Genomic DNA, 21,736 nt, shown 5'->3' on the forward strand with positions numbered 1-21,736 from the left:
ATTTTTCTTTTCTTTCATTAAGCGCCCTTTTCACGCTGACTCCGCGAGAGCGAGAGACCCGACCGTTCACCTTTTGCCTTTCACGGGGGTTTCACGGGCCGGGGAGTCGTCGAGGGTGGACCAAAAAAGGCCATGGATTCTCGGGGAACCCGTTCGCATAATGGGAGGCGCACCTCCAGATGTAGGTTTACCGGATACTAAAGCGTGGAACGCGCTTTTTTGCTCGGTCCCGAGCGGGACGACGCGCGAAACGACGTCGATAATGACTCGGCCCCCGTCTATTCGAGCGCCGCGTGCCCAACATCACCGGGACGACGCTGCTTTCGATCGAGACGAGACAGGATCAGCAAGAAAAACGGACAACCCGTACAATGTGAAAAAATTAACAGAGACAAATGCGTAACAAAATACTTTCTGACGCGCCGTGAGTTGTGTATTACTTGTGAGGATCGAACGAGAAACGGAAGGGACGCGAAAATTCTCTAAGAGTCGCGCGGTTATCCCTACTTGCGCCGTGTCATCGATTTCAAACTGCTCGTTATCAGGTAATTATTATATTTGCATACGTTATTTATCAGAACGTATAATTAAAGTTTGTCCAAACGATGAGTCCAACAATTTTATACGCTTGGAGGTTACTTTGATTTAAGCAGCTGAAATAATCTTATCAGGGTGTGTGTATATATACCGAGATGTGAAAAGGTCATGGAAAGGTTAAGGCCATAAAGATTTCATCTCTCGATAATTTCGAGCACGTAAAACATAACGAATCGAGCAACGAAATCACTTTCCGCAAGTTCAATCTCGGCTGTCTGTCAAATAAAAAATTGATTATTCCAACGAATCTCTTCCTCAAATTAATTCGAACGATTTCGACGCCCATGAATGGAGGAACGGCACCGTCCGCTTTCGTCGGACTTTGCTCCGAGGCGTCGACCGATCTAATCTAACCACCAAAAAAAAAAAAAAAAAAAGAAAAAGAGAAAGAAACGGAAGAAAAAGAAAGGAGAAAAAACATGAAAAAACCTCGGCGTCGTTTATCTCTCAGCCTTTTTACGACTATCATGCGGCTTCCTTCCTGCCTGCGTCCCGGCGCTCTCGTTAAATTTGCACCAGGCCGCGCGACGGCGATATTTGCGGCCGTATATTTTTTCTTCGCCCGCTAGCGGCCATCAGCCCCGCCACCGTCGACGATATTTATTCCGGCGTGTCGTTCGAACGGAAACGCTGGAACGATAAATCCGCGCGTTTTCCACGGAATCCGTCAGCCTCTATCAGATACTCGACCGTCCGCGATAAGAACAGCCCGTGCCAGCTTCAGATTAAAACTGGAAACGCGCGAAGAACGTTAAAACCGTTCTCCAGTCAACAGTCCCCGAGGAGCTGTGCTGCAACAGTCGAAGTTCGTATTCGGGACACCAAGTCGAGTTGGTGGATCGCGAAAAAGGAGCGAAAATGGTGGGCGACCGGACTGCTAGCGACGCTGGTTTGCCTGAGAAATTGCCGAGAGTCGGGAAAGCTTGCGCGCCGCGGCAAAGGTAAACTAGACGGCACACCGAAGCGGGACAGCAATAATTAGTCATGTTGCTCGCGAGTCCACAGCCTCCGTTGCCAAGCCAATAAGAAGTCGATCCACCCGGCTCGTTTCGCGTGATATATCGTCGCCCAGGTGGGTGATGTCGAGGCCTAACTCCTAACCGTCCTTTTGCGAAGCTTTCGAGGAAAGGGAGGAAGACGTCGCGATGAATACGTTCGCAGAGACTACCTCATTCTTGGCGTTAAATACTCGGTTAAACGTGTCCCTCGTATAATAAACAGCGCAAATGATGGATCGCCCTTGGAGTACGCTACACGCAGACTAGGGGTGAAGCATGGCTTACGAATAATAAATGACGGCGTCGTTCGAATAATAAATATTAGTGTCTTTCGAGTGACAGTCCTTGAAATACTAAACAGCGATTTCTTTGAAATAAGAAACAACGGATGCCACGGGATTAAAACTGTTTACAGGACTCGATGAGGTATGTATTCCGAACAAGGCAGCGGATAGTGCCAGATTAGGATATGCATGGGAGGACCTCCCGAATAATAAATAGTAGATAGCCAAGGAGATAGCCAGTGAAACGTCGAAGATCGAGGAATACAAAGCCCTGTTTGGAATATACCGTGGCAATAAAGACGAGAGCTGGTTTCCCAGGAAGTAAAGGGAAACTTTGGAAATATCGAAACGACTCGATAATTTAACAGACCCCTCGGGTCGGAGAGAAAGTTTCTGATAAACAAGGGTCAGTGGAACTTTTGTTTCAGAGGTGCAGCCACTCAAAGTTATAACGATAGGTCAGTTACTGTTGAGAGCTGAAAAGAACTGTCCCGAGGGGTATCATTAGGTAAGAATGCTTCGCCGACCGTGGGCTGCATTTCTTATGCCTGGCTCGGTAGCTGTATGTTAAGGAGTCTAAATTCTACGACGAACAGTAAATAGCGCTCTCCGTGTGTGGTCGCGGAAAGGGAATCGAAATTCTGACCAATAGAGTTTCGTTCCTTCCAGGACAGTTCACTTAGCACCCAACGGTACACGACAGCCTCGATCATCAGACTAATTAAAAAGACAAGAAGTGGAAGTATTGCAAATCTATTATTACAGAAAATACCTCCGATTACTCTAAAGAAAGATGATTGCAACTGATCTATTCATTCGGAGAAGAAAATTAAAATTAACAGAAGTCATCCTGGGGATAAACTCTATGGTGCATTCTGTCGTATGGATTTTGCAGAAATTCCAGAAATGCGCAGACAATGTATGCAATACGGGTAGAAATCAACCTGTCGATAATACCTATACGTAATAATACGTGCGTGCAACGGTCAATAATATGGCGCATCGACGCGTGCGTAGTATATGTGCGGTAGGTAATCCACCGTGTAGTTTGTAGTAATGCTGAAATCCCAGTATTCGATTAATCGCGACGAGATTATTACTCGAGGTTTAGTCAGAGTTCGCGACTATATTAGCGACAACGTACAAACTAAAATAAACTAGATAGAAATAATAAATACGAGAAGTAGATAAATAAGTTGCACAGAACAAGTCATAAACGGGGCTTCCACGAGAAGAAATCACGAACTAATATCGAACCAATGTTCATACATAATTTGTTCCGTCGTTACGTATTAGAATCGTAAAGGAATGGGTAACTACGGTATCAATCTTCTGTCACCGCTGAGGGGTTACGAGGAAAAAAAGGAAACGCGATTCACGTCGTTGTTGCGACGCGATACAATGTCTGCTCGATTTTATTTGCATGAACGTGCTCCCGCAAGTGTCCTCGATCGAAGTCCTTATTCGAAACGGAGCTCATCGCGTATGAATAGCAGGTACGCAATTACGAGAGCTCGGAGATGTCATCGGCGAACAAAGTTGACAAGTCTCGTTGACCAGGCCGATTGTCGAGGATTAACGACATGGGGAACGACCAGAATGCGATTGCCTCGTGTCGCAATAGGCTAGAGGACTACTTGTCGAATTTTTCCGTATTCGCATATTCAAACAACTCGGTGATTTAAATACGTGGTGAATACTTTAAATGTTGGTCAAGTTCGAATTCACTGTTCGTACATTTAACGAGGTCGTATGCTTTTGTACTGATACCTGGGTAGTCTCTAAGAAATATTCAAATAGATTACATGCATTTGTGTTCGACCACCCGTTAAATATTCGAATGGTCCAGCGCTAGTAGCAACTTTGTTCGACGAGGTCTCCACCTTCTTTCTATCTCGTTATTTTTACATCGTCAGCCGTGAAACGGGCCGTGTAAACGGTGACCGAGAAAAATGGGGAAAGTCGTTAGACTGAAAAATATTGTGAAAGCGTCAGAGGCGTCGACAAAAGATACATTCTTTTTTTACTTGTTCCATCGCGTTAATTGAAGCTCGGTTATATCAGCGCTTCGATTTATTAATACCGTAACTCGGCTGACCTCCCTTCTGATATCCAATTATTACAAACGAATATTAAAGAGTAACGTACACTCCGTAAACAAGTTATACAAGCTCGATTAAACGATACTTCGATTTTGTATCGTCCTAGAATGAGCAAAATATACCGACTTTGGTGTAAACTGCATGTACACGACTCTTACGTAATTATTTTCATCTTTTTCTTTAGCGATATATCTATGAAGCAGTTAAAGACATTCTAGACGTTCTAAGAAATAATTTGAAGTTTCAATGGCCTCTCGTTACCTTCTTATTTCGTGCGTTATTATAAAATCGTCGCTCGTGCGAATAATATCGAAACTCACTGAATACAATAATCGATCCGTATCGACGCTTTTGCGAAAATATCAAGCGTGCATTTTGTTTCGTGCACGCTGTAAGCTGCCCGATACGAAACAATACTGTTTAGCATCGACCGCCGCTCCCATTTGCTCGCAGCCGTCCTCCCGATTCGCAAGTGTCTCGAAAAAGTAAAAAACGACAAATGCTTGGCGGTTTCTGTTTACCGAACAGGGGACCGTATTCCTAAACTATCGATCGCGTTTGCATGTATGATTTCGCGGAGGACAAACGAAAGCGCTGCCGCTCGAGTCGTCGGCGGCAAACCGGAGGAGGACACCAGGGCAAAGGAGAAGCACAAAATTCTTTAAGCATCGGTGGAATAGAAGGGGAATTGGAAACAAGGTCCATCCACAGGGATGAACACAAAATTCTTGGACACTATTTCGATTACCGAATAAAAGATACGTAACTTTTTACGAGTTACTTGCTCGATGGAAATTACAATCTACGTTATAAAAAAAAATAATTATGATTATTATCGAACGAATACGTATTAGCCCGAGTAGCTGTTCAATGGAGTAAACATTGCGTACAAATCGCTTGATGGAATTTTTATTCGCCCATTATAGGAATATTTATTCTAGCCAGAGGCGGGAATACTTTTATTCTGGTAATACGGTGCTCCGAGTCTTTTTTTTATTGTCGCGGAAGTCTGAGATTTCCTACATGAGAATTTCTTTTATTTTCGATTCAGGGAAAGTCGAATGAAATCGGTTCGGTATTCATCTAGTTAAGAATTTATCTACTCAAGAATTTTACCCATCCTGTCTCTGGTTCGGCATTCAGAATGCAGAAAGACCGAAGGAAAGAGAGTCGGGGTGGCTCGAGTTCGCGTGCATGTGTTTCTCGTTCGTCCCTATGCACGGAGTCCAAGCGAGTCGAGTAGAGGAGACAGGGGGAGAAGGAGCAAAGGAGGGAAAGGGAAGGAAACGAGAGGCAGCAAAATATATGCCGCATGCTCGTGGATGCTCGTTTACAGCGTTCGTGGTGGGACGGAGATAATCGTGAGCGTGGCTGCACTGACCAGAGCGAGACGGATAAAAGGAGAACGTGGAACGGTTCGAGGAGGCTGGTCAATGGTAGGCCGGCTATCGGAACACCCTTCTCGAAAACAAAGCCGGATCTCACCTTGATTTATCGCAGAGTGCTGCCGCGTTGGTGTGCTCCGTGATCCTCGGCGAGAAACCGCCGGGGTGAATTCCCCGGCGAAAATTAATCCATTATCGGCACGGCGAAAACAAAATAACAAATGAACGGCTGATATGAAAGCGACGCTCCGGACACCGTGGCGTGAAGACAGAGTAGTGGGAGATACAGGCAACTGCTCGTTTCCGAAGTCTCTTTTTTCCCTTCTGGTCGAACGGCAGACGACTCTCGGAATGTACACACTCTCGATTCACGGACACTAAATCAGCGCCGTAAACGTATGCAAGGTAACGAGTCACGAACGAAGAGTCGAATGCTTGCACACAGCAGCGATCGCACAACGCGTTCCCCACCACGTTCTATCCACGGACACAGACACGCCGGACACGTTTCTCCAAATATTTTCCTTCGTGCGCACGCTCCCGTCAGGCGACGGCGTTCCGACGTAGACACGACGAGTAAACGACCACGGCGTTATCGATACACGTGCGAGCAGCGACGCCAAGTCACTAACCACCCCTAACGCCGACCGAGAACGCACTGACGTGAACGCGACCGAGGAAACACGAAAGCAGAGATTCCGATCGTGACGGCGCTCGAGGTGGGGGCAGCTCGGATGACTTCGGGACACTTCGGCGCGCCTAAGGCCCCCCACTCCGCTCGATCGCATATACAGTGTGTACCATAAACCGTAGGATCCTCCTGTTCCCTATGTAGCTTCACGGAGTCAGTTCCGACGGTGTACTCTCTGGTACCCCTCTCGCCCTTTTTCGCTCCTCCTGAACACTCCCTGCCACGGTGTTCGCGCACACGCACACACCTGTTTGTACGTTCCGTGTGCACGCGACCTGTACCACCTTACCCTCTCGCGGCAGGCTCTACACGCGCGGTGACGTCACGCTGGGCGCCGTGGCGTGGATAACGAGATGGCCCGAGTCTTCCCCGGGACCCTCGATCGCTAATTATCGTCCTAGAGGTTTCGCCTCGTTCCGAGCCACGAGGCTTTGCTCCTTTTTCAACTCCCGGCTGCTGGCAGACGGAGAAATCGTGTGGCCACGAAAGGCACCCGGGAGTAGTCACCCTTCCTCGCGCTTCGACGTGGATTTTCGTTCGGTTCACTCCGTTCTTCGGTGGCATTAATGATGTCTCGTGTAGGTACAGTCACGACCGGTTCCTCGAGACCTACCTCCTATCAAGATCGAGTATCTACTAGCGACTACGCGGACACCGTACCCGGGAACAACAATTCCCATCTAAGGTTTCACGTCGCGTATTAAACATTCTTCGGGACCCGCGTTCGAAGCCCCGTGGTTACGATTTTGACCCTACGAGGGTCTCGATTTTGACCCTACTCAGGGTCTCGAACAACCCTGTACTCTTCCAGATTATTCGCAGCGTAAATCTTCAAATTTAATTTGTTGTTTAATTAACATTACGATTGTGCTTATATCCGTATGGTGCAATTGGTTTTCTGGTATGTATTTGGAGTTTCACCCGTCTGGCTAAATTCCTGAGTACATCGCTGGAAAGCAGTTTATTTTTTACTCGAAACTTTTATCCAAATAAGAATTCTGCTCATCTCCAGGGCAAACCTGTGACGATTTCCCGCGTGCGTGAGCTGCTTCAGCGCTTTCGAACCGTATAGGGACAAATTCGGTGAGCGTCGACGAGGACGCAAAAATGAGCGTCGCGTCCGACGTATAAATAACGATACACCCCCTTGCAGGACGCTGCGAGAGCTCGTGCAATAAATAACGTCAGACCGGAGCACACCTGCAGCGACAAGGCGTGTCCGATGGACGATGAAGTTTAACGTCCCTTCCTCGTTTATTTCTCTGCCCAAAGCTATTGCAAGACGCGACGCCAATAAAATGCTAATCGTCCTTCCTCGTTACGTCGCGCCCGCTGTTCGCCGAAGCTGTGTGTACCTTTATCGCGATTTGAGATACGAGCGCGTCACGAACCCTCGGTCAGGATCCATTCCCCATGGACCACTCGTGTCTCGAACGTCGTCTTAAATTAATTTCAAGAAAAACTGATACTTTGGTTCGTTGATCCTCTACAGCTCCGCGTGACTCTGCAGCCGCGCACCCATTATCTACTTTTGTACCTCCGAATGAATCCTACTCTCAATGCTGCGATGTGAGACATAATTTCTCACTTGTATGCGAATTAATTCTATAAAATATCAATTTTTGTGCGAGCAGGTCTCGAGACATCGCGAAATATGGCGTCAATTCAGAGCTCTTTGCGATCCCTAGGCTGTCCCCTCTTGTAAAACCAGTGTCCTCGGCATCTCCTGGCGCGTAGAAAACTCCCTGAGCCCTTGGGGCCACGGACACTTTCCCCCGGTGCTCGCGCAATAGTCGGGAAAGCGAAGGGTAGCTCTTTTCACCCCGAGAGAGAACCAGCCAGCCAGGCAGCAGCGGTGCATAGGAACGACGAGCGACGGAGGATTGGTTCTGATTACGATCTCGCGTCACCCCAGCCCCAGGATCGCGACAATGACGATGACTGTAATTCCATGTGCGTGCGAGCGCAAGGTGGTCCATTATAATCCTTCGACTGGAGCACGCGACGAGTCAGAAAAATTATCGAAGGAATTCCTTCCGTTTATACCGGTACAGTGGGACTGACCTCTTCAAAAGTACTCTCTACTAGTTCGTTCATCAATCTTCTGAATGTTGTAAGTAATCGCTAAGTACCCTGTACACTATTTCTCGATGTAAAATTCTATCAAAGGATAAGAAATACATAGAGAGAATCCATAGAGAGTCTCTTAAATAATCATAAACGAGGATCCGAATATCTACTTTCATCAACGGTGACAATCGACTCTATTTCAAGAATTCCATAATTTGCCTGGCCTGCATCGGCGACGGTCCTTGTTAAATTCACCTTGGTTCATTACTTCCATCCGAATTACCCGTATTTTCGAGAACTATGCTCCTCCACGGTCGCGTTTCTCTATACGATTTATCGGGAGGCCGATATTAATTAACGACTGCAAACAGGCAAAGATTCCCCCGTACAATGGCAGCAAGTTTCAGCCGTCGAACCCGATAAGCCCAGCCAACCGGTATGGGGATCGTGAAAACGAAGAATTTCCGCGATTGTTCCGAGCAACAATGCCCGCTCACAATTTACCGTCGAACTTAAATTTTAAGAGTCACCGCCACCGAATGAACTTGCTCCATCGCTAGAAAGCGGTTTTTCCTCCGTCGAATGGAGCCACGGATCCGCAGTTTGCTTTTCGCGAGACGAATAAATCAAGAGAGAGAGATATAGGCGGAGACCGATCCAGAGGAAAAGTTCGCCGCAACTTTTCTTCGTTTTCCATCGATTCGAGCGATCGCCGTCTGGAACGGATCCTCCATGTGGAATTGATCGTAGCTCGCGGTCGTTCCGTGGATTCAATTACGGTTCTTTTTCATCGAAGGGGAATCTGACCGAGGGGTGGGCGTCAAAGCGAAAGTTTCCATTGTGACGCCTTCGTGGCCGATGCCTCGTGTCGTCGCCGGCCAGAAGCCAGAGAAGTTACGCAAACGAACGGTTCCGCGAAAATTGGACGTCCTCACGGCGCCGAAAGACCCTCTGGCCCGTGGCTTCGCAGTATTTAACCCTCTATCGCCTGTACTTTGCTCGACAAATAATTCCACGGAACAGGGAATCCCACACGAGTGATTGAAGCTATGGGGACACTAGACGTTCATGGTATGTTAACGCATCGAAGTAGATGTAGAGTAACTTGTAATTATAAGTACAAGTAAACGCGCCAGTTGCAAGGGGAAAGAAACTTCTGTTTTCCCGTGTTTTTTCTACGCGTGACAGACCGAGGTCTATCGGGGATGAAGTCCTCAGAAATGTCCGCCAGTCGAGGCCGACAGGTCGGAAATATCGGTTTTTGTCGCCCCACTGGAAGTTAAAGTCCTGCTCCCCTGCGGAACCGCGTGGCACTGTCTTCTGTAGCCATTGTTGGGTCACGGTTGACATTCACGGTCGTCTAGGCTCGTCTCGACACCCAGGACTCTCGAGGGAGGCCTTCGACTCACAAAAGGATCCGTCGAGGCACCCTCCAACTTCCTGCGCCGTAGGACCTGCTTTAGAAATCCCCCGAAACCAATTTATCTTGAGAAGCTCGGGACCAGGCTAAACGGATTTTCTCGTCGGTGGTATTAGGCACTTTTATTCGACGTGAAATTAGCTTACGGGCTCGCGCGCTCGTCGAATCGATCGCCACGAATTATTCTCTCGTTCAGCGATAGAAGTCGCGAACCGAGCTCGAGCGTTCCCGCGAATACGGAATCGCGATTCTAATCGCTCCCACGCGCGTTCTAGCGCCTTCCTGTCATTATGCGCCGTGCGAATGACGTTTGTCGGACCTCGACTGAGGATTCTTCGGGCCATCAACTTTTTCTCGCGGAGGAATTTGGTGCGGCGAATGCCTTTTTATCTAAATGGCACAGGATTCGTACGGACCCTAGGTTCTGAGTCACTATGGGAGAGATGAAAGTTGAACTTTAAACTACAATGGAAAGTGGACTGCTCAGAGTAATATGTTTTGCAGATGTTCTGAAGTATCCCACTGTTTGGCAGAAGGATCTCTAATGACTCAGGATGGGTAGAGCAGTAACTGATAAAATAGGAGGCTGATCCTCCAACAACAGACCTCTAACAATTCTCATGGCACAGAGAGTCGATACGTTAGGATCCAATTGTTGCAATCTTAATAGTTGAGCGATAGTGTTGGGTGTCTAGTCTTCTGTTTGCTATTTATTCACTCTTAGTCGTCAAGTTCTTCCATTGTGAAACGTCATTCAACAAGAGCCTCGTTCCTCGCAAGTAGATGGTCACTTAGTCACGAATATAGTTAAAGAGAAGCGCAACCGATATACCGATCCTAGGCAGTGAAAATACACTGCATAACGGGGACTGCTCATTGGTTAGCTAGATTATCGCGCGAACCCCTATCATTGCAACAAGTTCCAGGGCCATTCTCCCGCAATAATGGAGGTTCCAGCGTAGCTTGAGAGGCCTAACGCGCAATCGAGGCGTCCGGGTCGTCTGGATTCCCTGTAGGTGAGATTACGACTTCCTGCGACCTATCTTCGAGGGTATGCAGTTCTAGCGCGTGCATCGTGTGCGTCGTGCTGAACAACGCGACCGGGTGGTCGGGACCAGCAGATAACGCGGTCATATCGGTGCAACGAGGAACGTGATCCAGGTGCATACACACCGGGACACTCTCTTCGTCTTCGTGAGAGAGAGAGTCTCTGTTTTTAAGCTTTCCATTGTAACGGTTTAACGCTCTCGAGCGTTTCAGCGGGCGTCGTTCGTTATCTGCTTATGGTTGGCGATACGTTACGAAAGCCGTTTCTCCCGCTTCCTCTGTCAGGGACCCGATGGCGTGCGTATTCTTTGAAAAAGGGAAGCTGAGAAGGTGGTCGCTGATGCTGCATCTCGACAGAAAATTCTTCAGATACACCGGTTAGGTGGTAGAAGTGTTTCGAGACCTCCTTATAGGAGTGGGTAGAATTACGAGAACACGTGTACATGCATTGGCAGTTGAGCAGCGACAATTGTGAATTTTTAAGGAACCCTCTAGGTCGTTTTGGGAATCCTAAAGCTGATTTTCTGCATTGCACTGCTCCGTTCTGATAAAATTCTTGGGATGGAGAACCTGGTCCGAAGTTACGCGATACTCTTCCGTTTCGAAACGTCTCTTTGAAAGGTCGAAGCAAATAGCGAGCGTCGAGTCATCCTTGCTTGCCTCTTGAAACTCACCGTGGACGTGGAAGAGCGCAGGAGCGAGACGGAGATAGCGGCTTAAATGACCGATAGACCGACGCTGCGGGGTACCGGCGAGGCCCAACCAGTTTCTGGACACCATTTCTCGTTCAGAGCTTCCCCAAAAAAAGACGCGGTTACGCGCGTATTTCACTCCAAATGGACTTGTTTCTTTCTTGCGCGTCTGAAAAGGAGCTTCCTCCCTATTGTTTGCCACGTGAAGGAACGCACCACAGGTCGTTTCACAGAAGTTTGCAAACATTATGGGCGACCTCCTGGCTGTTACGGACGCGAGTGTCGCGCAACGATGATGGACGAGGATCGTTTCGGTTCTCCAACCGACCGAACGAACCGCTTCGAAGACGAAACGTGGGCCCGTGTTATCCGCGGGATCTTACCCTTCGTGTATTGACAGCTACACGGACGTGGAATAAATTATGAAAATAAATCGTCACCCGTCCCGGAGATGCGCTATCTATGACGGGAACAGTGACGCGTTCTACGTGCTTTCTTTATGGATTTTAACGTATGAATTTCTTGAAAAATGATTCTTCTTGGTCCTCTCCGATTGAAGAAATTTATTATATTCGAATAAATGTGCGTTGAAATATGGGTAGACGTTTTCAATTATCTACGTGGGCAACTTTAAATAAAGGCTTCAGGTTTAAGTGCAGAATACGTCTGCAAATTTTGTGACATTCGTTTAGAATTACACTCTATAACTATGCGCTGCGTGAAAATTGCACCAGTTGTACAAGATGGTAGACCATTCACTGAGAATTCAATAACATCCCCTCGAATCGTATTACGCTCTCCTCGTGGAGGTCTCCGTCAATTTTTGCAACGAAATATTAGCAAATAATGGTTGATCCAAGAGAAGCAGGGTGGCGAACGTCGATTGGAAAAAAGGTGACCCGTAAATCGCGTGACAAAAGACAACGAAATCGACGGTCGTATCTAGAATGCGTGGTTGGGAATGGCACAGACTCATGGGGGGGTAACTTGAGCCTGTAGCGAAGGGAGAAGATGCCAGAATAAGATTTAATAAATGCCACAGGCCACAGGTAGGCGACGTCTTAGCACCGCAAAGCCGCCTACAGGGAGTCAGATTTCTTCGGGACTCGGATGATTCCGGGCTAGCCGCGGCGTCGTTCGTTCCGCTGTGTCCTAACGAGGCCTGAGTGGGACGCGCATCCGTTTCGTGTTCCACGACTACACCGTTCAAATTTCGTCGCGACACGGCGAGACAGGTTTCTCGAAACGTGGTAAAAATTTCAAAAATTATCAAAAATATGAGAAATTATAGAAAAAAGGAAAGAATTTTAACACTGTCGAAGTTACAAGATAATGTTACAAAGGTCGTAAGATGTAGTAGTAAAGTTTCTTAGATTGTTTTAAAAACCCGGACTAAAAATATGTCGATGATAACGACCAAACGAAACCCCGCAAACATCTTCAGTTTGCGAGTATCCGATTTGTTGTCAAAATTTCATAATTACTTTGGCCAATGTTTCGGAGAGTTTGTCCCATCGCGGAATCACGAAAAGTACCGATTGCGATCTTGGCGCCGTGGTCGCGCGAATTTCGTATTCGGAGACTTCAACGCGTGGAGACGTGCAGTTGGTGCGAATGACGCTGAAATTATTCTGATCGCCCTCTCTTTGGACCTTCGGGGCGACGTTCAACGTCGCTATTCAACCATAGGTAAAAGTTCGAACACGAAAAGAGCTTCAGTTCGTTCCCATTTTTATGCAAAACGTGTGCTAACGCAGGCTAACGTGTGCTTACAGCTTGGCTAAGACTGGTTTAAGGGGACAGCCTGGTAATTCACATAGAAAAATATTTCTTTTCGCGCTTCTTAAACAATCAAGTCTAAAAAGCTTTGTTGAGCTCTTCAAATATGTTCACGTATTATGAGATAATATATAAAAACTATAAAAATTATGATATGAAAACAGAAGGATTGAGTAAAAAACGAAATAAAAGAGAACAATTCATCGTTTGATTGAAAAAGAATCGAAACGTAAATAAAGTTGTTCAAAACAACATTATTGTATGCTGTATTTTTAAGTAAGAGAGCTATGTGTCAGCTCGTTTTCATTTCGATTAAGTTATTCCTTCTTATACGAAAAGAAACTTATAAAGAAACCTCAATTTTCAGCTGAGAGTGCCAGACTGCTCCCTTAATTCCCTCGAGTTTGAACAACACTGGACCGAATAAAAACGTTGATTTAACGAGTATCTCGTTCCTCGGATGTTCGACTGACGTAGTCGCGAATACGATGTTCGCATGCCAATGAAATAGAGATCGTTCCGTGCTGGACGACACAACGTTATTTCGTAACGACGAACGTATCGAGTGGAACCGTAAAAATCGTGGGCGTGCAGTATAACCGATGAAATGTGGTCGCTTGTAAAATTTTCGTTGGACCAAGGAATACATTTTCGCCCCCTCGGGCCCTCGATAAGTGGCGGCTGTCAATTGTATCGCGGCTACTAACGACCCTTATCGCGCGAGATTTGTTAGACGTTGAGTATGTTGTTTCAATCCGTGACTGCCACGAAGGAACCAATAACAACACTCGGTGGGAAAGTCGTTACTCATTATTGCGTCTAACGGGTAGCATGGGAATTATGTATATTATAGTCGTTACAGTGTTACCTGTGCTATCGTAACTTCCTCGACGTTTTGCATGCCATTTTTGCAACGTTGAAACAATTCTAATGCGAACGCTCGGTAATACCGGGATAGAATGTTGCGGAACAGGTTCGTAATTTCATTCAAATTACCAACGTAACGCGTCGACCAACGTCTCGACCTTGTTTCAGGTCTTTGCAAAAGTGACAGTAAAATTGTTCCTCGCTCTCTATGTATAATTTATAACTTTGTCGAGGAGAAACTATCCTTTGAATTTTTCGGAGAATCCTTTATAAGCGCATTTATATTGCGAATTGAATTTATAGTTTTGTTTTTCATTTTCGAGGTTTCAACCTGTCATATTTTCGAAGTGCTAAATACGTAGGCGATTCGCGTAACCGGTAAGATAACTCTTGGAAACCACTCTTGGTGAATATTTACTCTGACACCTTGTATCAAGAATGTGGTACTTTTGTATTTCGATACAAGAGTCCGCAACATCTGCTTGAATCGACCCTAACGAATAGAAATAAAATCTAATAAAATTCCTACCCAGACCAAACGAAGAAGACTCGCGTTTAACCAATCCATCGTCACTTACACGATAGACGGCTAAATTAATCCGAATAATGCCTAACAGTACCGTGTACCGTGGAGTCTGAGCAACGGTAGATACCAGTGCTCGATAGCCAGACGGATATTGGGTTTTGGAAAGGCCAGGAGGACGTAAGTTAGGGAGTTAAAACCAGATAGGCGTCTCGGACAGTGAAGTGAAAAAAGTGTCGAGACCCCCCACGAAAGGTTGGACGATATCAGAGACGCGACAGTCAGGTCTCGCGCGTAATACGAGCGTATCGACGCGTCCCTCTTATAAATACCCGTCGATATACGGCACGAACGATCGGAGAAGAACGAGTGTAGCGGGTAAAGTGTACGGTTACGTAGTGATCTGACACGACGGTAAATTTCCTGCTGATCACCCGTGCCGCGCGACTTTACGACAAACGAAACAGGCCCGCCGCTGTGCACCGTAATATTCTGTCGAATTTACGGGGAGAAGTGCGTTACGACTTTATTATGGAGGCGGGTTCTGGTAACCCGTGGCACGCCACCAGTCGCCCACCTTACCTGAGACCTCCTCGTGTCTTTGTAAATTCCGACTTTTTATAACGCTGGCCACCGCGTCTAGCGATTAGAGGAGAATATCGCGGGAGCTCGAAACTCTGGTAGCGGCAGGAGTCATTTTGGACACCGGTGCAACGATGCGTTTAACCTTTCGAGTTCTTTTTGTTTCGGACGCAATAAAAATGCCTTTTTTGGGAGACTGCTTTGAATTATTTTATCTTTCTACAATGCATTAGAATAGGAATATGTGATAATACTCCTCAAAAGCTATCAAAATTACGTTTGAACACTCGTGACACTCGTTAACGTAAGAAATTAATTATTTTATATTGAGAAACGAGTTCAAAGTCTACGCAACAGGCCTGAAGAGGTTAAATCGAGCGATCGTCGCGACCTGGGGGAAATCACGAGCTCTGGAAACTGTTCGCGGCCACGTACAGAGTGTTTAAAGAAAAGGGTATTCATAGGATTTTGGGGAACCCTGGTACCCGTGTAAATAAACAAATGATCGTGGTTATGTGCTCGAAAGTCGAAGCGTTTTTGGAGAGCTCGCGAGCCGGGCTTTTTATCAAATACGAGCACAACTTTAGTGGTGCATACAGTATCGAAACGAGGAAGTGTTCGCTAAAAATAGTGGAGAGAGTTTGTGTAAAAGCTTGAATTATCTGATTCTCGCCTAAACGAATTCAGACTTCGATAAATCGTACCGACCCCTTATCTTCTTAATGGGGTATTCGTTTATTTTAGACCAAGAATGGATTGATCTATTTATTTTTTGAAGAAACCATAAAGAACTTTAATTTATGTTCTTGCTTGTACATTTATCCTGTCTTAATGAAAAGTATACGACTACAAAATCGAGAAGATCAAAATTCGTGCAAAGTATAAAACATATAATTAATAGCACTCTGTTCATCGTGAACGTTCAAACAACCTATCAATATTCTGAACACGAACACGAACATACTTAACCAGATATAGCCCGGTGTAATCAGATTAATTACGTTCGGATTTAGAAAATTGTTAAATTGATTTGAATTCTGATCAACGAACAGAAATCGTCACATCATTGCGCGCACTGCTGGGTCCCGTATTTACAGGTATTCACGTGTACTCAGCCGTGAGTCAGACGAGATAAATAAAGATAAGACACGTCGGTGCCGCGGAGAAAGTATCCCGGGTACGATAATGTACAGTTGTAGGTTTAATGAGCGGCTACGTTTCGTATGATTTACAGGAATGGCCGCGGTTGGGAGTGACTGTGTGAGAAGGAGAGGAACTGAACGCAACGGCGTATCGATGATTTACGCGGATTGAGATTAGGCTCGTGATAGCAACGGACTACCGTAAATCGGGCTTGTTCATAAATCGCCGGATCAAGAACATCGAATTTCTATTTGAACGCGAGGAAAAATCTTTTCGAAGTGCATTTTTACATCGACGGGGAAATCTGTTGGTTTTACTGCTGCTGAAGAACTCAATAACATAAAGGAAACGAATGTCTGCACCGCACAACTGACAACATTCCCATTTAAACAATATTCCAGTAAATTTTTCGCTTGGAAGGGCCGCGAGCAACTCCTTCGTTAATCGTCGTTAAGTGTTCGTGAGATTCGACTGGCACGCATGATTAATCAAACGAGCATGCTTATCAGATGGAAAGTGAAACTCCGTTCGGCTCGATTATTAACGAACGCCATCGATAACTGTATCGCGGGCCATTCGTCACGACACCCCGAAAAACGCTCGCGGGCGCCACGTCGAGTGGTTCTCACACGCGAGGGCCTCGTTTCGCCGTTAAATAACCCGATCGTTAATTAACCGCGAGGTTAACGCGCGCACGGTGGCGCGCAGAGGCGAGAGCGAGAGGAGCCACCGTCGTAAATTAGGCTACACACGAACGATTCTTAATCCGCGTGGAAACGGGACTTCACCGACGAATCCGCGACTGGCGAACAGTTCGAACGTCGAATCAACAGGCGCGACGTGGGGCACCTCTGGTACACGTGTATTCTAATTGGTCGAGCGCGGTTTACACGGGAATTCTCGCGCTTCGTCGGGCCTGCTATCGCGAGCCCCATAAATCGCGAGCCCAGAGATGGGCGAAATTCTTATCTAGATGAAAAATTACGAATAACGAGTTTAAGATAAACGACTGTTTACTCGTTACTCGTCGGCTTAAAAATTTGAATTCAAATTGCCGGACAAAGATACTTGGTGGCGGATGACCGAGGATGGAAGACTAAACTGTTCGTTCGATACTTGTTAAATACCATGTTAGGATGAAGATTATTAATTCGACTAATTTGAAGTAAGGATGAGCCTTGTGTGCCCACCGAGCGATAACCCTTGGGTAACCAACCACGGAAGAAACGTCTGCGTGAACTTGTCCTGTTATTTTTGCCAAATTTATCTCACGAATGGAGTCTCATGTTCGATAAAGTACTCCGTACATTGTACCTGAACATATCGTAGATAGGATCGAAGGTTGTCGTAGCAGACTGCGTGTATCCCATCGCAAGACGTTCGAACGTGGTTGTACGCGTGCCGTTCTGCAGCCAGAGATTGAGAAAAGCCCCATGAATTATTTAAGATCGCGGAGCCACGATGCGCCAGTGTTATTTTAATTCGTTGGGGTATTTTCATATTCCAATGGGGCGCTATGCTGACGAGCACCCGGCGCAAGGGACGTCCGTCTTCGATCGTCGATGAATAGACATTGTGCGCCTCCTCCTCGCGCCAGACGCGGATGATCGCCCGAGTCCGCCTCGAGTGGCAACCGGAAGTCGGCTCTCTTCGGAGAAGAACGATCGTTGGAGGAGGAAACGCCAACAGGGAGTGGATGGCTCGACCGCAGAAGGAAGGAAGAGGATGGAAAAAATGGCGAGTGGAAAAGCAGTGGGCGGTTCGAGGCCGTTTCATATTCACGGCCAGTCAAAACAATCGTGTCAAAGGGAACGTTCTGCTACTCGTGAATGGGATAGTCAAACAGGATTGTAAAACATTACGCCCCGCATGATCCGATCGTTGCCTCGATGGATCCCTGTGTGTATAACGAGTTGCGCGAGCCTCGAGTGGCTCGCACGAGTACACGTCCAGTGGCCCGCTTAAACGATGAATCGTTGATCAATTATTTGACTCCTTGTTTATCCTTTCTAATCGTCGTGTTTCATATTTTCAGTCGTAATTTCGTCTCGATTCCTGAATCTAATCGACCTGTCTCCGATCGGTCGTCGGTCGTTCGATTACCTGCCACCGTGGCTCCCCATAAAAATCATTTTCTGCCTCGTTAAAAGGTCGAACGCGCATCGAGGAGAGGCTTTTGGCGCGGACAGCCCCGGGAAGATTTAAGGGTCTCGTAAAACGCAAAAGAAGGATTTTCGCGTGGGGATCTCGAGTTTCCGTTTTTCGAGGTTGGTCTTTTTCGTTCCCGAGGCGTTCGACGCCACTTACAGGCGGGCCAGGGGATGAATAACCCGTCGCGAAATCTACCTGCAACGGACGGTGTCGCGTGACGCTTTATTCTCAGTCTCGTGTATCCCAGGAGATGTTTAATCGATCCTGGCACGCTGGAAAATGAAATCTGGGAAGATCCACGAGATACGAGATACGAGATACGGTGGAACATGGGTAAATGGATGATTGCGCGAGTGCCTTAATTGCGCTAGCCAATGGAAGGGATCGTTATTTACGAGGGAATGTTTTATAGGCGGTAATTTTGATGAAACGAAGCTCGTATGCTTGTTGGTTTTGGATCTTAAGCGTTGAAACATCCCTTAATTACATCCTAGTTCAAATTGAACTTCTGGAAGCAAGGTATCCAAAGAGGAGCCTTACCGATGATGGATACGTTCATCCAACAAATGCTCTAAAGTTACGGAAGACGATTATTCACCATGTTAAATTGTCTCTTGCCCTTCCACTGTAATGTCTCTAGCTCTGGCACCATCGAGACCCCATCTTCCGCAGCAGAAGTCGATAGCCTGTTCAGCCCTACGCAGGACTCCTCGCTGAATTGATTACCTCGATAATGGCAGAAGTCTCGATACTCGCAATCATTTTCAGCTCCATTTCCTTGCAACTATCGAGATCGTACCGTAATCCAGCGACGCCATGAATTTATGTTTTCGATTCGACACGGGACGAGGAGGGCATAGCGAATTTCGTCGTGAGCTACGTGGATTCAATCGAGAATAGATTCCTGATGGATCTGGCGTGTGGCTCCCCTCAAGAAACTTCCGTGGGATTGATTACGCAAGAGAAGCGAACCGATCCGTTGTTCTTGCGTCTCTTTCGCTCGCTTCCGGTCTTGAAGATATCTTGAAGTGAAATATATTGGACTGGAATAAATGTTGCTCGCCGCGTCTGTTATCTAGCTGCTCTCTCCTTGGCACGCTGTAAATTCTCCTATCGCCGACATAAATAAAATGCTGGGCGACTATTTGACAGGGTGCAGTCGTAGTTTCCGCGCAATAATGCCACAGGGTCTCTAGAAGTGTTAATGGATGGAATGGAGGTCGCAGATAAAACCCTGTTGACCGGAAGTGGAATATTCTTTCCAAACAGTGTTTCGCTGTTTGATGTTGCAACGAAGCTGCGAGCAAGGATATATTCAGAGTGTGGTCCAAATTTCTGATCGAGTTTAGTAGTAATTGGAATGAGTGAGATCCGTCGACCTATGAACTTTTTAGCTTTCGTGAGAAATCTTAGAGGATGGCTGACCGAGTTGTTTCCAAGTATCCCAGGTCAAAAGTTCATGTACGAATGCTATAAAAATATAGCTACTCTAAAGGGGGTTCGTTTAATACACCGTGTACATATTTGAAGTAAAGATACGAAGGTAAATATTGTATAATGAGCCCGGGGATCCACCTAATCTTAATTCAGCGCTGGAGAGGACGAAGAGGCGTGGAAAGGCGAGTTGGTCGCGCGTCCGATAGTCCTCCTTCGTTCCGATAAATGCAAAGCAAACGGCTGGAGAGGATTAAAGGGGCGAGGTGGAAAATAATCGTAAAAAGAAAATTCCAGTGGAGGTATTGTAACTACACGTTGGAGCTTGGGATACGCTCGGCTTATCTTCATCGGACACGGAGTGGCTCGAAATCTATTTGTTGGATTAACGGAGTCAGACCGCTCGGTATCGGCTCTCCGGGCATGGTCCGTTTCACGCTCCACGCGGAGGACGCTGGGAATCAATTATCGACGTCCCGGTGGTACTTTTCTCATGGTGTCCCGGTTGGCGATAAGCTGCCCGTGTATCAATTAGAATGGTACTCCGCTAGAGATTGTGTGTCGGTTACAAATCAGTCCAAACGTCGAAACGGTCGAACCCGACACGCGGAGGACCGTCATAATGGAGAACACATTTTTAAACACGTTCATAAACGATGCTAGCCATAGCACAAAAAAAAATGTTGGGAAATACTGTGTTAAAGTAACGCTAGATGGACATTGCTGTTTATTCCAACCAAAATTGAACGACCGAAAGCCATGAAAGCAATAAAGTCTAGTTGGTTCCGACGATTGCAAGAGTTTAATAATTTTTTTTCAACAAACAGGCATTTATACAAATCATTTTAATTAAGAATTACGACCTGCCGTGGAACGTCGTTCGAGTGGCTACCAATTAACTCCAGGTAATTTATGCAGATTCGAGTGGAATACCACGAGCAGCTCCGTCCCGTCACCGGAGACATCTGAATTAATGGAATCCGAGACGCGCGTCTCTTGGATTGTATTTGTCGGATCAACTTGTTTTATTACGCGGGTAAAGGTCCCAGCAGACCATGTACCACCAGGTGACACTTCCAGAAAAGGAAGGACACTTATCTCTCTTCAGATCATTGCTTTAGAACTATTACTCATCCAGGGAATAGAACAACTCTTATTTCATACGGCTATCATTTCTCTCGAGCAGTGGCGCACTACTCGAGCAAGAGCAAAAGATGATTCAACTGATGACGACATCAAACGTTGATGGACGAGGCCTTTTGCATTCCAACAACTGCGCGATATTACAGGAGAATGTAATTGCCTTCGAAACGACAGCGGAAGACCATCAATCATCATATTTACATGTAGTTATCCTTCTATCTATAGTCTGATACTCTGGTATAGTAGTCTATCTTCTTTGTAGAATAATAAGGAACGGTAGAATCGTGTTAACAAACCACAATTATTAATGGAAGATTCCTCTTTAGATTAAGAAACGTACTACTACCTACGCCAGTATATTTAACCAGCCTGTCCAAAACCAAGTATAGCCACTCACGAGCTTGAAGTCCTTGACGCAATACACACAGCTTGCTCCTAGGCTACGAGTCCAAATATTTTTACACGAGACAGCCACCGCGTCGACAATTATTCGAGGAAAGAATTTCCCAGGTGGTCAGCTACCAGTATGTACCTTCGCCTCCTCTCGTCACAGCTCTCTCTCTCTCTGTCCATCTCTCACGTAACTCTCTCGCCCCGGTGGCCTCTCTCCAGTACACAACTGGTGGAATCAATTATCGGCGTTTTCCATCTCCGTCCAGATCGTGGAAGCGTGGGGGCTGGATTCGACGGTGGATTAAGGGTACAGGGATCAGCGAGAGAACGTACGAGAGGAACCACTTAGATCTGACGCGAGGCGCAGCGGGATACGACGCGATGTCCTGGACAGCCTGGGAGTGTCTAGAGAGCGTCGGTAGGATCGGTTGGCCG

At 46.6% G+C, this 21,736-nt stretch overlaps 1 protein-coding gene across 3 annotated transcripts in view; it reads right to left on the bottom strand.

Annotated features, from left to right (window-relative positions):
• LOC128876394 (frizzled-2-like) overlaps positions 1–21,736 on the bottom strand; it is a 96,454-nt gene that overhangs the window by 31,268 nt on the left and 43,450 nt on the right. Inside the window, exon 1 of one of the 3 annotated variants that reach the window (XM_054122721.1) lies at positions 5,467–6,014. The exons of the other annotated variants lie outside the window; for them this stretch is intronic. The gene's annotated coding sequence lies outside the window, so the exon portion shown is untranslated. Of the gene's footprint in view, positions 1–5,466; positions 6,015–21,736 lie in introns of those variants that run through there. 3 annotated transcript variants of the gene reach the window in all.

Source organism: Hylaeus volcanicus, chromosome 5, assembly GCF_026283585.1.
Source record: "Hylaeus volcanicus isolate JK05 chromosome 5, UHH_iyHylVolc1.0_haploid, whole genome shotgun sequence".
Lineage (NCBI taxonomy): Eukaryota > Metazoa > Arthropoda > Insecta > Hymenoptera > Colletidae > Hylaeus > Hylaeus volcanicus.